General features: G+C 41.9%; 1 protein-coding gene across 4 annotated transcripts in view; it reads right to left on the bottom strand.

The window, feature by feature from the left end:
• Window positions 1-12,500, bottom strand: part of LOC143289078 (patatin-like phospholipase domain-containing protein 4) — a 36,502-nt gene that overhangs the window by 21,464 nt on the left and 2,538 nt on the right. Inside the window, exon 1 of one of the 4 annotated variants that reach the window (XM_076597914.1) lies at window positions 11,585-11,728. The exons of 2 other annotated variants lie outside the window; for them this stretch is intronic. The gene's annotated coding sequence lies outside the window, so the exon portion shown is untranslated. Of the gene's footprint in view, window positions 1-3,303; window positions 3,513-11,584; window positions 11,729-12,500 lie in introns of those variants that run through there. One more of the 4 variants, XM_076597915.1, reaches the window with a different exon arrangement.

Here is a 12,500-nt window from a genome sequence, read left to right as displayed (position 1 = left end):
GATATTTACATTGCTATCATTATCATCATCATCATCATGCCATACCAGATTCTGACAATGTAGACTTGATATGTCTTTGGTTTGTACTGTGGGTTCTTTTATGATTAAACGACAAAGTAATTCATTTGCTCAGGTGTGCAACTTACAGCAACAGATTTTAGCAAATGCTAAAATTATTTCTGAATCAATGTTCATCAAGTACATTTTCTTAAAGATACAAGATACAGTTTTAGTTGTCCATAAAATAAGGAAAGGTGTCTTTCAGCTGCAAGTGAGAACATAAAGAATTTACAGGCATTCAATGATGATATGAATAATAATAAATACCATTTTGAAATCACCCCATTCCTTTTCTTATTCCCCTTCCACCACCCAACAATTTGGCTCCAGACTCGCTGGTTGTTGAGTTGTTTTATCATTGTCCTTCATCGTGACCACGTTCGTTATCATTGCTGTTGTTCTTATTATGTATAGATGATGATGATGATGATGGAATAATAATAAAAATAACAAAAATCTTTAACAACAATCGTAAAAGCATTATTGCAAAATTGTTACTACTACTACTACTACTTAATATTATCATCATCATCTTATCATCATTATCATCGTTGTTGTTATCATTATTACCCAATCAATGTTACAAAGACGTTTTGAAATTATCACCATTATCATGAAACAAATATATCTTCTTCCCACCCTAGATCAGCAAAAAATCAGCAGTGATTACGTGGCGTCACAGTTCTTGTAACGAGGGACAGTATGGAAGTGGAGAGGATTAAGAAGGATTATGATTACGTCCCTTTCTTTGTAATTTGGCCTGTGACCGCCAGAGTTGCAAGTTTAGTGCACAAAAAAAAACCCAGCAACAAACCCATGTCTCACTCTCAGCACACGTGTGATACAGGGCAAAATAAATATGATATCAATATGCGCACACATGTTATTGCAAATCTAAGTAACGATGGTTTTTATTTTTTATTTTCATTTTTTTAATGTAAATTAGCGCTCTTATTTCTCTTTAAAAAAAACCTATCGCAGAGGCTAAGTTCAAATTTTGCACACTTAGTCTTGAAACTGTCATGACAATATTATACGAAATTGCCTACTAAACATGAATCATAAACAACTGTTGCTGAGAATCTATAGGAAGTGATGCCATGAAATAAGTGCAGTCACCAAAGACGTATACTACAATTCAACGAGATGTTTGAATGCCCTTGTCAAATAAAAACAGCTAGGATCATTACAACATGAATATGCAGTCGGGAGGTACACACCCCTCCACACACACGAGCACGTGCGTCAAACAAAAAGAACACACGCACACACACACACACACACATATATATATATATTATATATATATATATATATATATATATTTATATATCTACGCGCACGAGAAGGGACGAACCAGTTCACGAAAGAACAATGCAGAGAAAGACTCAAATAGTGGTAGAAAAGAAAACAATGTTTTACAATTTTTAAAAAAAGTTACTAATTTCAAGGGAAGAAGGTACAAAAGGAGAGAGAGAGATCAGAATGTGCTCAAGTGAGCACAAATAACCAACAGAAAAAAAACAGAAGAAAAAATTACTCGTAATAACAACATGCGGGAAGTCTGGAGGACAAAACTGACGTGGGAACCTTTCCAGGCTGTCACTTAATCACCTGACTCGGGGTCGCGCGCGGAACGAACGTGCCTCCGGTCAAACTGACTGGCTTGCAAGTGACAGGACTGACCGAGTGTCACAGGGCGTCCGCCCATTCAATTTATCAAAGACTGAGACCAGCAGAATGATGCGTGACCTACGGGCGTACATATAATACGTCCGGATGCGTGACCACGCATGAACAGAACGCCAGAATCGCTTTGGGCTCCGCTGTGGTCCAGTCCAGCTGTCTACACTCTGTCTGTCTGTCGGCAATAGAAACTAATATCTCACAGGTGTCAATGGCCTGTCTCTCCATCTCTCTTCATCCATGCTCTTTGCCCCCATCCTCTCTCCTATATTTCTTCATCTTCGTCTCATTTCACTTTGACCTTAATGGCACAGCCAACAGGTCGTTAAACTCCACTGAAATTGTTTTTCTTTGTTATCATCTCTTTCGCTTCTCCTTCTGTTTCTTTGGCTGCCCATTCTCGAAGTCTCTCGCCATGCGAGAGATAGAGAGGGAGAAACTGAGGGAGAGGGGTGGGTGAGATTAACACACACTGACACGCGCGCTTACACACACACACACATACACACACACGTACACACATACACACACACACTATTATATATTATGAGAGAGAGAGAGAGAGAGAGAGAGAGAGAGAGAGAGGGGATATGCTGATATTTTTTTTCCTAATTTATTTTTGTAACAGATAATGGGAGGAGGGGAGGGTGCGGTGGCCAAGGATGGACCAGTGGAATGCAGAGCTGAATCATCCATCTCGCTCACTGGCCTTCAGCACACCTTACCCTGAGCAACCCCACACTTCCTTTTTTTGTTTTCACTCGATAAGTGTCCTGCTTGTTTCGTTTTCCAGAAAACCGTGTTGTGACAACTTGTGTTGATCAGTTTGTCTGAAGAGAAGGACAAAGCTATGTGACAGCCATTAGGAACGTGTTCAACACACACGTTTGGGCAACGCGCGAGTTCAAAAGCAGAGAGAGAGAGAGACGGGGGTGGGGGGGGGGGGAACGGGGGGGGGCAGGCAGGGGCTTGGAGAGAGAGAGAGAGAGAGAGAGAGAGAGAGAGAGAGAGAGAGAGAGAGAGAGAGAGACAGCACAAGCAAGCACACACGCGTTCGATCACACTGACACACGCACACTTGTTGAAATGTGAAACGGACATTTTTAACACACACACACACACACACACACACACTATCAAACATCCACTCACACTTTAATACAGTTAGTGAGAAGCGAAACACACACACACACACACACACACACACATACATACACACACATACTCTCTCTCTCACACACACAGATAGATAGAGAGAGAATCAGAGAGAGAGAGAGAGAGAGAGAGTTCACCTACGTGAGTGATCAGTGTGTATGTACGTGTGTGTGTGTGTGTGTGTGTGTGTGTGTGTGTGTGTGTGTGTGCGTGCGTGCGTGCGTGTGTGTGTGTGTGTGTGTGTGTGTGTGTGTGTGTGTGTGTGTGTGTATGTGTGTTTCTGGGTGCGTCTCAATGAGCCAACGAGTTTGCGAGTGCCGCAACAATAGACGACAAAAAAACACCCCCCAAGAAATAAGTCTACTAATAATGATACACCCTCTCATGTTTTATAATACTTACTCGTCAGAACCTCCAAGTCTGAGAGAGGGTCCCACCATTCGCTGAAAGGATGGATGAACAGCGATCACAGCTCTGGAAATAAATAATCCAACGTGCGAAACAAGTTCGCCTGATGACGCGAACGGACACACACCTTCAACTAGGACTCCTCCATACATAAATTACTAGAACACAAAACGCGCGAATGCCCACTCTCATTTATCTGGGTGCGCCGGTGACCAGACTGTTCAAACTATTGTCGTCTGCTCCACAAAGTTGGCCCACATATTGAGGGGTTCTGTAGCGGCCTCTACTTCCTGTCCCCCGTCTATTTCTGGTTCTCGCGTGCGTCGCGATTGTTGCTAAATATAGCCATGATCGTCGCCCGATGTTTGAAACTGTGTGTGTGTGTGTATGTGTGTGTGTGTGGCCTAAAAGGATTGCCATATATTTTCACTCCACCGTACTCCACGCAGTCCACACACACTGACACACACACACACACGCGCGCGCGCACACACACACAAACACACACACACGCACGCATAAACACACACAGTTTTGTTGTCTCTCTCTCATATATACAGTACTGACTGATGTGATAATATGAGTAAATGCTTACGTTAATAAACCATTTAATCTCTCTCTCTCTCTCTCTCTCTCTCTCCGGACACTTTGTCTCTCTCATAGACTGACTCCCACACAGACAGACAGACAGACAGAGAAAATATTCGATCTTGCAGAAATCTGAGCGCAGGTTATGCAATTCACGATCGATCGATCCACTGTAATGCTTACCTGTGCACAACGTTCATAATGCACACCTGTACACTCAGTCCTATCTCTATACCCACAACAGCCTGAATGGTCGACCGGTCGGCTGGGCTCGGAGCTCAGGTGAACCGGGTTGAAGTAAACTGAACGTAAATACTTTATTACGAGGTGACCCATTTATCAGTTCCCTTGACAATGAACACATATCCTTGCCTGTGCAAGACTTTATTGGACAATCAAAAAGATTCAAGACTTAAAAGATACACAATGAAATATTCTCTGCAGTAATATAGAAAATTTATTTTGGTGAATGGCTCCGGTTTCACTCTGTAATCTCTCTCTCTCTCTCTCCCATCACATTACTCCTTAGAAGATGTTCACTTTCCAGTGTATTATTATTGTTGCTACTATGTTCGTATAATATTATTATTATCATTAATATTATTATTGTTGTTGTTGTCAGTGGTAGTTGCAGTAATAGTAGTTTGTTTTTGGTTGTTTTTTTGTGGTGTTTTTTGTTGTTGTTGTTTTTTTTTTTGCTTATTTTTGTCTTGCACTTCACCTTTCTTTTCATCATCAAATAATGTGTGTATTTTCGCCATTGCGTTTGTGTATTGCTTGTTACACATGAACGAGCACAATTTAAGCTCAGGCTTATTGGTGCTCAAGTTTTCTTAACTGAACGCTGTATTTCACCTTGTTGCTTGATATTAGAATTGTTTTAAACCAACCTGAACTGTGCCATGCAGTCGCCCACAAGCCTTGAACTCCAAGCTGTTGAACTCGCAACTGTCAAGCTGCTGATCACTCAGCCATGGCATTCAAAACCTCACTCATCCGGTTAGGAATCGAGCTGCTATATATAAAAACTAATGCAATCATAGGAAAACATTCGTTGCAAAGGCGTGGGTCCGCCACCCCCCACCCCCCCTCGCCCCCCACCCCTCAACCTCCCACGCACCCCCCCCCCCCCCGACCCCCCATTAGCTCACTCAGCACTGAAAAAAACCACTGCACCCCAACATATTCGCTATGGGGCACAGCGGTAATCAGCACCGAAATGGTTGAGATCGCCTGTCGAGTTCTCACGTATTTGTTCTGCGTGGGTCAGTCCCTATAATCACCAGCACTTTGCGGATATGATTGACACGATTGACACTGGCCTTGATTATTTTTCCTGTTTCGATACACACTTGAGCACTCCCTGTTTGAATGAAGAGTTCCACAGATTGACAAAGAGATACAAGTACAAACAGATTCCGAAAAATATATTTAGGAAGATAAAAGCAGGTCGAGCCCATTTATTTCGATCAACTTTGTCACTCTCTCACACACACACGCGCATGCGCGCGCGCGCACGTACGGACACATACACACGCACGTGTCTACGCATACACACGCGCGAACACACATGCACGAACACACGCGCGCACACACACACACACACACACACACACACACACTTACACATACAGGCACAGACACACACACACACACACACACACACACACACACACACACACACACACACACACACACACACACACACACACACACACAAAGACACACATACACACACACACACACACTCACACACACACACACACACACACACACACACACACACACACACAAACACACACACACACAAAGACACACACACACACACACACACACACACACACACACTCACATGAAGAGCAAATTCAAATATCAAAAACAAAGAAATATAAATAAAACACATTCACTCAGTTCGCAAGTGTTCACAGACACAAGTCAGCACCACGACAACCAGATCTTTATATTCATGTAATATACAACCACCGTTCACAGTCGAACTACCACCCGAAGTGCTTCTCTGGACATGAAGTGCAAAATATGACAGCTAACTGCGTTTTGAAACATGTACACGGTTTTGTTTTTTTGTTAGTTTTTGTTTTGTTTTGTTTTTTTGTTCTTTCGGAAAACAAAGACAGTCATCTATGTGCTGATACAGACAAAGTGAACAGAAAGGGAAAGAAGCGCCGAATACACACACACACACACACACACACACACACACACACACACACAACACACACACACATACACACACATACACACACACACACACACACAACACACACACTCACATACACACACACATACACACACACACACACACACACACACACACACACACACCCAAAACAACCCCAAACAAACAAACAAAAAACAAACAACAAGGAGTGTGAGGGTGGTAGTGGTAGTGGTGGATGGTGCACAAATAAGGTGGATTAGGGTCGTGTGTGTGTGTGTCAGGGGGGTGGGGTGTGGGGGCGGCGGGGAGGGGTGGTGGTGGAGGTGGGTGGAGAGGAGGCTAGACATACGTGACTAGACGTTACAACCCGTTATAAAAGTGCACACTGACATGCACACATAGATTTGGGGCAACGCTGCGCATTGTCGCTCTTTTCGAAGCAATCATACATGTTCTTTCATTCGCTACCCCCCCCCCCCCCCCCCCCCGCCTCTCCCCTCTTCTATTTATCTTTTAACGTCTTTATGATTTCAGACGGCTCATTTCATGAAGACTAGATTACAACAAAAAAAAAAAAAAAAAAAAGGAACAGAAAAGCGATTATCTAAAAGGCGGGAAAATAAACCTTTAAGGCTTTATGCATGATCAATGTCGTACGTCAATGAACGATCACAATGATAATTATGTATCTCTAATGAAATAAGACTTAGTGTATACAGGTGTGCTATGAATGGGCGCAAACATGCGTTTGTGTTAGTGTGTGTGTGTGTGTGTGTGTGTGTGTGTATGTGTTTAATTTTTTGTAATATGCTCAAAGGAGGTAAAAAAAGAAGAAGTCATTTTAGCTGTAAATAAGATGATTAGATTTGCAAATGTTGTCTAATTACACTTTTGGAGTTAAAAGACATTCATGTTTTCTCAACTTTTATGTCACATTGTTGTGTATTTGGAAATGTTTGTTCTGGGCATGAAAACATTATTTTACAGTAATCCTCAATACTCCAATAGGAGTGAAAGGATAATTAAGACTTGAAACTTGAAGCTTGTGTGTGTGTGTGTGTGTGTGTGTGTGTGTGTGTGTGTGTGTGTGTGTGTGTGTGTGTGTGAAGTCAAGTCAAGTCAAGTCAAAATGATTTTTATTGAGGGTAAAAGAATGAGCTTATACAGCTTTTTTACATCCTGCCCTCATAAAAAAAGAGAAGAAAATTAATTTTAAAAAAAATATAAAAAGGAAGAAATGGGGGAAGTGGGGGTCTGGAAAGGATAATATGGAAATAAACAACTACAAGAAACACACAAAAATTCTACCGAAAACAACAACAACAGCAGAAATAATACAAGCGTAAGTAGCAATAAATTTACATATGATACTGACACGATTACAACATGCAGTGCGACATTCTTACATCATTAACTTAATTCAGGAAGAAAGGAGAGAGAGAGAGAAAGAACGAGAGAAAACACACACACACACACACACACACACACACACACACACACACACATATATATATATATATATATATATATGTATATGTGTGTGTGTGTGTGTATATATATATATATATATATATATATATATATATGTATATATATATATATATATATATATATGTACAGAGAGAGAGAGAGAGGGAGAGAGAGAGAGAGAGAGAGAGAACAGACAGCCGGATAAAGGTAACAGTCGAGAGATGGAAAAGAGAGACAGAGAGTCAGAAGGGCAGAGAAAGTTTAAGGTTAGAAAGACAGACAGACAAGTATATAGACAGCAGATACAATGATAGTCATATCAAAGCATCAAGGGATCATATTTTTTCCATCAAATGTTTCTTAAGTGCTTTTTTGAATGGTTGCTTTAGACGACATGACTTTGAGGAGGGAGGTAAACCATTCCATATCGTTTCCCCAGAATATGTTAATCTAGATTGTTTCGGGGTCGTGGAAAAGATAGTTTGTGAGTGTGTCTATTTTCATTCGTAATAAAATTCTGGATTATTTTCTTTGGTGCCGTTCCATTCGTGGATGTATAAAGGTGTAAAGGAGGTATGCATTTTTTGTCGCTTCTGTCGTGTCGTCACATACATACATTTAGTTTTGCCTGTATTTAGAGACATGTGGTTCAACTCAGTCCATTTGACTAAACTGTCTATATTGTTCTGAAGATCATTTACAAGTTCTGTTGGATTATCATTATTTGACTGAAGTGCTTATGTAATGGCAAGTCATTTATATATATATGGAAAATAAAAGTGGTCCAAGCACTGATCCTTGTGGTACACCAAATTTTACAGGCAGTAAATCAGACCTGCTAGAACTGATTTCAACCAACTGATGACGGTCACTGAGAAAGGAGATAAAAAAAATTAAAGCATCATTTGACAAATTGTAATGTGAGAGTTTTCTAACAAGAAGAGAGTGGTTAATTATATAAAAAGCCTTGGCGAAGTCAACAAAGAGAATACCTGTGAACACATTATTGTTTATGTTTGAAAGGCGTCTTTCAATAATTTGTATGAGAGCTGTGTGACAGGAGTGATTTTCCCGAAAACCTGATTGGTTTTCGTGTATCAAATCATATTTCTTAAGATAGGAATTAAGGTGAGATTGTACATGTCTTTCAAGTGGTTTGGACAAAACAGACAGTATAGAAATAGGTCTATAATTAGTGGGATTATCTCGGTCTCCTGCTTTGTACAGAGGTATAACCTTAGCTTGCTTAAATTTTAATGGGAAAACCTGTTTATCAATACATAAATTATATACATAGGTGAGAGTGTCTGATATATATGCTGCACTGGCCTTCAGTATTTTACCATCGATTCCATCTAAGTCTCTTGTTCCAGATTGTTTCAGGCGTAGTAAGCTATGAAATACTTCGTTTATTGTCACAGGTGGTATATCAAAGTTGGCTGAGATGTTTTTCGAGTCACAGTATTGTTTCAGTAGTTTTAGTTCGTTTTCATTTGTTTTATCATTTACAATTATATTGTTGGCAATGTTAGCAAAATGATAGTTTAACCCTTTCGCTGCCAGGAAAATAAGATTTAAGTGAAATCTATTTGCCAGGGTTTTTTCACAAAAAACGGGTATAAATTTTCAAAAAATTCTGTGCTCTTTGTTATTGGAGAAAGACCCATAAAAGTATATATTTTCTGAAAGGGAAATGAATAAAGAATACAAAACACATGATGTTTTCCCATTTTATGCATTTTAAGTGACATGCTGTTGTTTTGAAATCAGTGTTTTGTTTTTTGTCACATTTTCAACTTGTTCATTACAAACATTAGTCTGGTAATTTGCACAAAAATATCATTTTCTGGACAAATGGATATCTGCACACACAAAATCATACTAGAACAACCACAATATAAAAAAACTGAAAAAGAAATAGATGCATTGTGACTTCTGCAAGTGATAATATGGATGTGAGGCCACGCCCCCTCAGTCTCCACCCTCCTCCTCTTCACCCCTCTCACACCGTCACTTCATCAGACCGCGTTGGCTGAGTGCCAAGAAAATAGCTCATACGGTGCCCTGCTAAAAATTCGTCTGCTAGAGTTGAACAGCCTGCATCACTCACTGATAGTTGTATCTTGGCCACTCTCTTGATTGCTCCCTTTATTTTCTATCAAATCGTCCTATAAATGTTCACCACTGTCTTCTCCTTCGAATTTATGCTCCAATTCTTTCTGAGCATTAGCTAAAGAAAGTAATCTTGGTTGATTTAGTTCGCCACGAGCGCATGTCTTGAGCACGGAGTCAGTCCGACATTTTGTTGAGCGAGCGAGGAGAGGAGCCAGGCAAAGACTGCGGCCAGTAACCCAACCAAAACGTTCAAATAAAGGACTGCCTTATGACGCAGATGGTGTTTCTAGCTATGAATAGAATCCAGAAAGATTCCCCAAGCTAAAGCTACCAGCATTTTTGTCAACGAACTGAATGCAAAGCAGGGAAAAGTCAGAATATTTCGATGACGAGTTATCTCGTCATGCAGGCAGCGAAGCATACATGCTTGTCATGACGAGTTATCTCGTCATGCAGGCAGCCTAGGGGTCAACTTTTCTGGTGATATATCTTATTGGTTTATGGAAGTTAGACATTGAGTTCTTGTTAGTGTGTGTGTGTGTGTGTGTGTGTGTGTGTGTGTGTGTGTGTGTGTGTGTGTGTGTGTGTGTGTGTGTGTGTGTGTGTGTGTGTTCCATCTCGATCTGTCTCCGTCTAAATCTTTACATGTGTGTCTGTCTCTCGTTTTCTCCTGATTCTCTGTTCGGTGCAGAGACTGGGCTTCAAAAAGCATGTATGGCAGTGTTCATCTAATGCCCTCGAAAATAATTATGTCATAATCATTGCTTTTGTCATTGTCTCCTAGAAAGGGAAATATAAGCAAATCTCAAAACGCAGAAGAAAAATCAGTTTACGACTGCACGTGGGCATGAAAGGCATTTTGAAGATTCGGACGTGCATATTCAGAAAATGCTTCATTTTTGATGGCTTGAGTATTAAATTTTCTGAGGACTTTTTATTCTATTTTATTTAATTTAAAAAAAGAAAGAAAGTAAAGAACGTGGTCATGACCATGACACATTACTGTCAGTGACGACGCCAGGTACGGTGTGCATTCGAGTGTGTGTGTGTGTGTGTGTGTGTGTGTGTGTGTGTGTGTGTGTGTGTGTGTGTGTGAAAATATGTATTCTTTGCGACTATTTGTGCGCGTGCTTGTCACCAGACAGCATGAGTGGATGAGAGGGAACCAGCAAGCGAGCGGGACAGGTTGATACCGATAGATCGATACATCCAGAGAGAGAGAGAGAGAGGGAGGGAGGGAGGGAGGGAGAGAGAGAGAGGGAGGGAGAGAGAGAGAGGGAGAGAAGGGAAGAGAGAGAGAGAGAGAGAGAGAGAGAGAGAGAGAGAGAGAGAGAGAGAGAACGAACGAACGAACATGTGTAGTCAACAAATGCCCTGGCTCCTCATGAAGGGGATACAGTGAACAACACATTGTCACATAATTCAGAACAGTGTGGAACAGAAAACATTTCGTTACAAATCTAGTGATGCAACATGCACACATAAAAAGCACAATTAACTACATACCAAACTGCGGATTTGGAATGCCTTAGAGAGAGAGAGAGAGAGAGAGAGAGAGAGAGAGAGAGAGAGAGAGAGAGAGAGAGAGGGACAGACAGAGAGACAGACAGAAAGAGAGACAGAGACAAGCGAGACAGAGAAGACAGGCACAGACAGACAGACATGGACCGACACAGACAGAGATGGAGAGTATCAGTATCAGTATCAGCAGCTCAAGGAGGCGTCACTGTGTTCGGACAAATCCATACACGTAACACCACATCTGCCACACGGATGCCTGACCAGCGGCGTAACCCAACGCGCTTAGTCAGGCCTTGAGAAGAAAAAAACAAAACAAATAAAGAAATAAATTAATATTCAAATATAAAAATTGATACTACTACTACTACCGAATTTGTGAAGTGGCGGCCACAAGAAACTCACCTTGAGTCAAAAGCAAACCTGAGTCGGGATCCTGTGTTGTGTGACAGCGAGCGTGTTGTGGTGGGCACGAGCAATGAGAACAACAACACTGTCCTTCCCTTCCGCTGGACCAACAACCACACACACCCGCGTACACACACACACACACACACACTCTCTCTCTCTCTCTCAACTCGCCCACCTCATCCCCATCCACACCTACCCACCCAACACACACACACACACACACACACACACACACACACAGAGAGGATAAGCAGCGATAATGGCACCGCCTTTCATTTACTGACCACCAAACGTTCAGTCAGCAAGCACTCGTTTCTCAAGTCCCAAGTCCTCCGCACACAAAAGTTGAGCAAGCCAACAACACAGAGCTCGAGGCAACAAAGATCTATCCATCTGTCCAGCTCGGAGTTTGTTGTGTCAACCGAAAGCACGCCTTCTCGGCTTGCTGGTGAACCTCTCTTCTAACTGCTCTCTGAGAGTCTGTCACACACACACACAAACCAAATGCGCACACACAAACATCGTGTGTGTGTGTGTGTGTGTGTGTGTGCGCGCGCGTGCGCGCGCGCGCGTGTGTGTATGTGAGACGGTCACCGAGTCGACTTGTATGAGCATGCGTGTTGGAGTTGTCTGGACTGTTGGGGTGGGTATTTACACAGAGGACAGGTCAGGTAATGGCGGTGCCGATGTCGTTCCAGTGTGGTCGTTGTTTGGTGGAGAGAGAGAGAGGGGGGGGAAGAGGGAGAGGGAGAGAGAAAGGGGGAAGAGAGAGGGGGAGAGAGAGAGAAGGGGAGAGAGGGAGAGGGGGATAGGGGGAGACAGGGAGAGGGAGAGAGAGAGACAGAGAAAGGGACAGAAAGGAAGAAGGAGAGAGAGAGAAGGAAGGAGAGAGAGAAAGAGAGAGAGAGAG

The sequence above is a fragment of the Babylonia areolata genome, chromosome 13 (genome assembly GCF_041734735.1).
Source record: "Babylonia areolata isolate BAREFJ2019XMU chromosome 13, ASM4173473v1, whole genome shotgun sequence".
Lineage (NCBI taxonomy): Eukaryota > Metazoa > Mollusca > Gastropoda > Neogastropoda > Buccinidae > Babylonia > Babylonia areolata.
The sequence above is the reverse complement of the archived record's forward strand: the minus strand, read 5'-3'. Positions and strand labels throughout refer to the sequence as shown.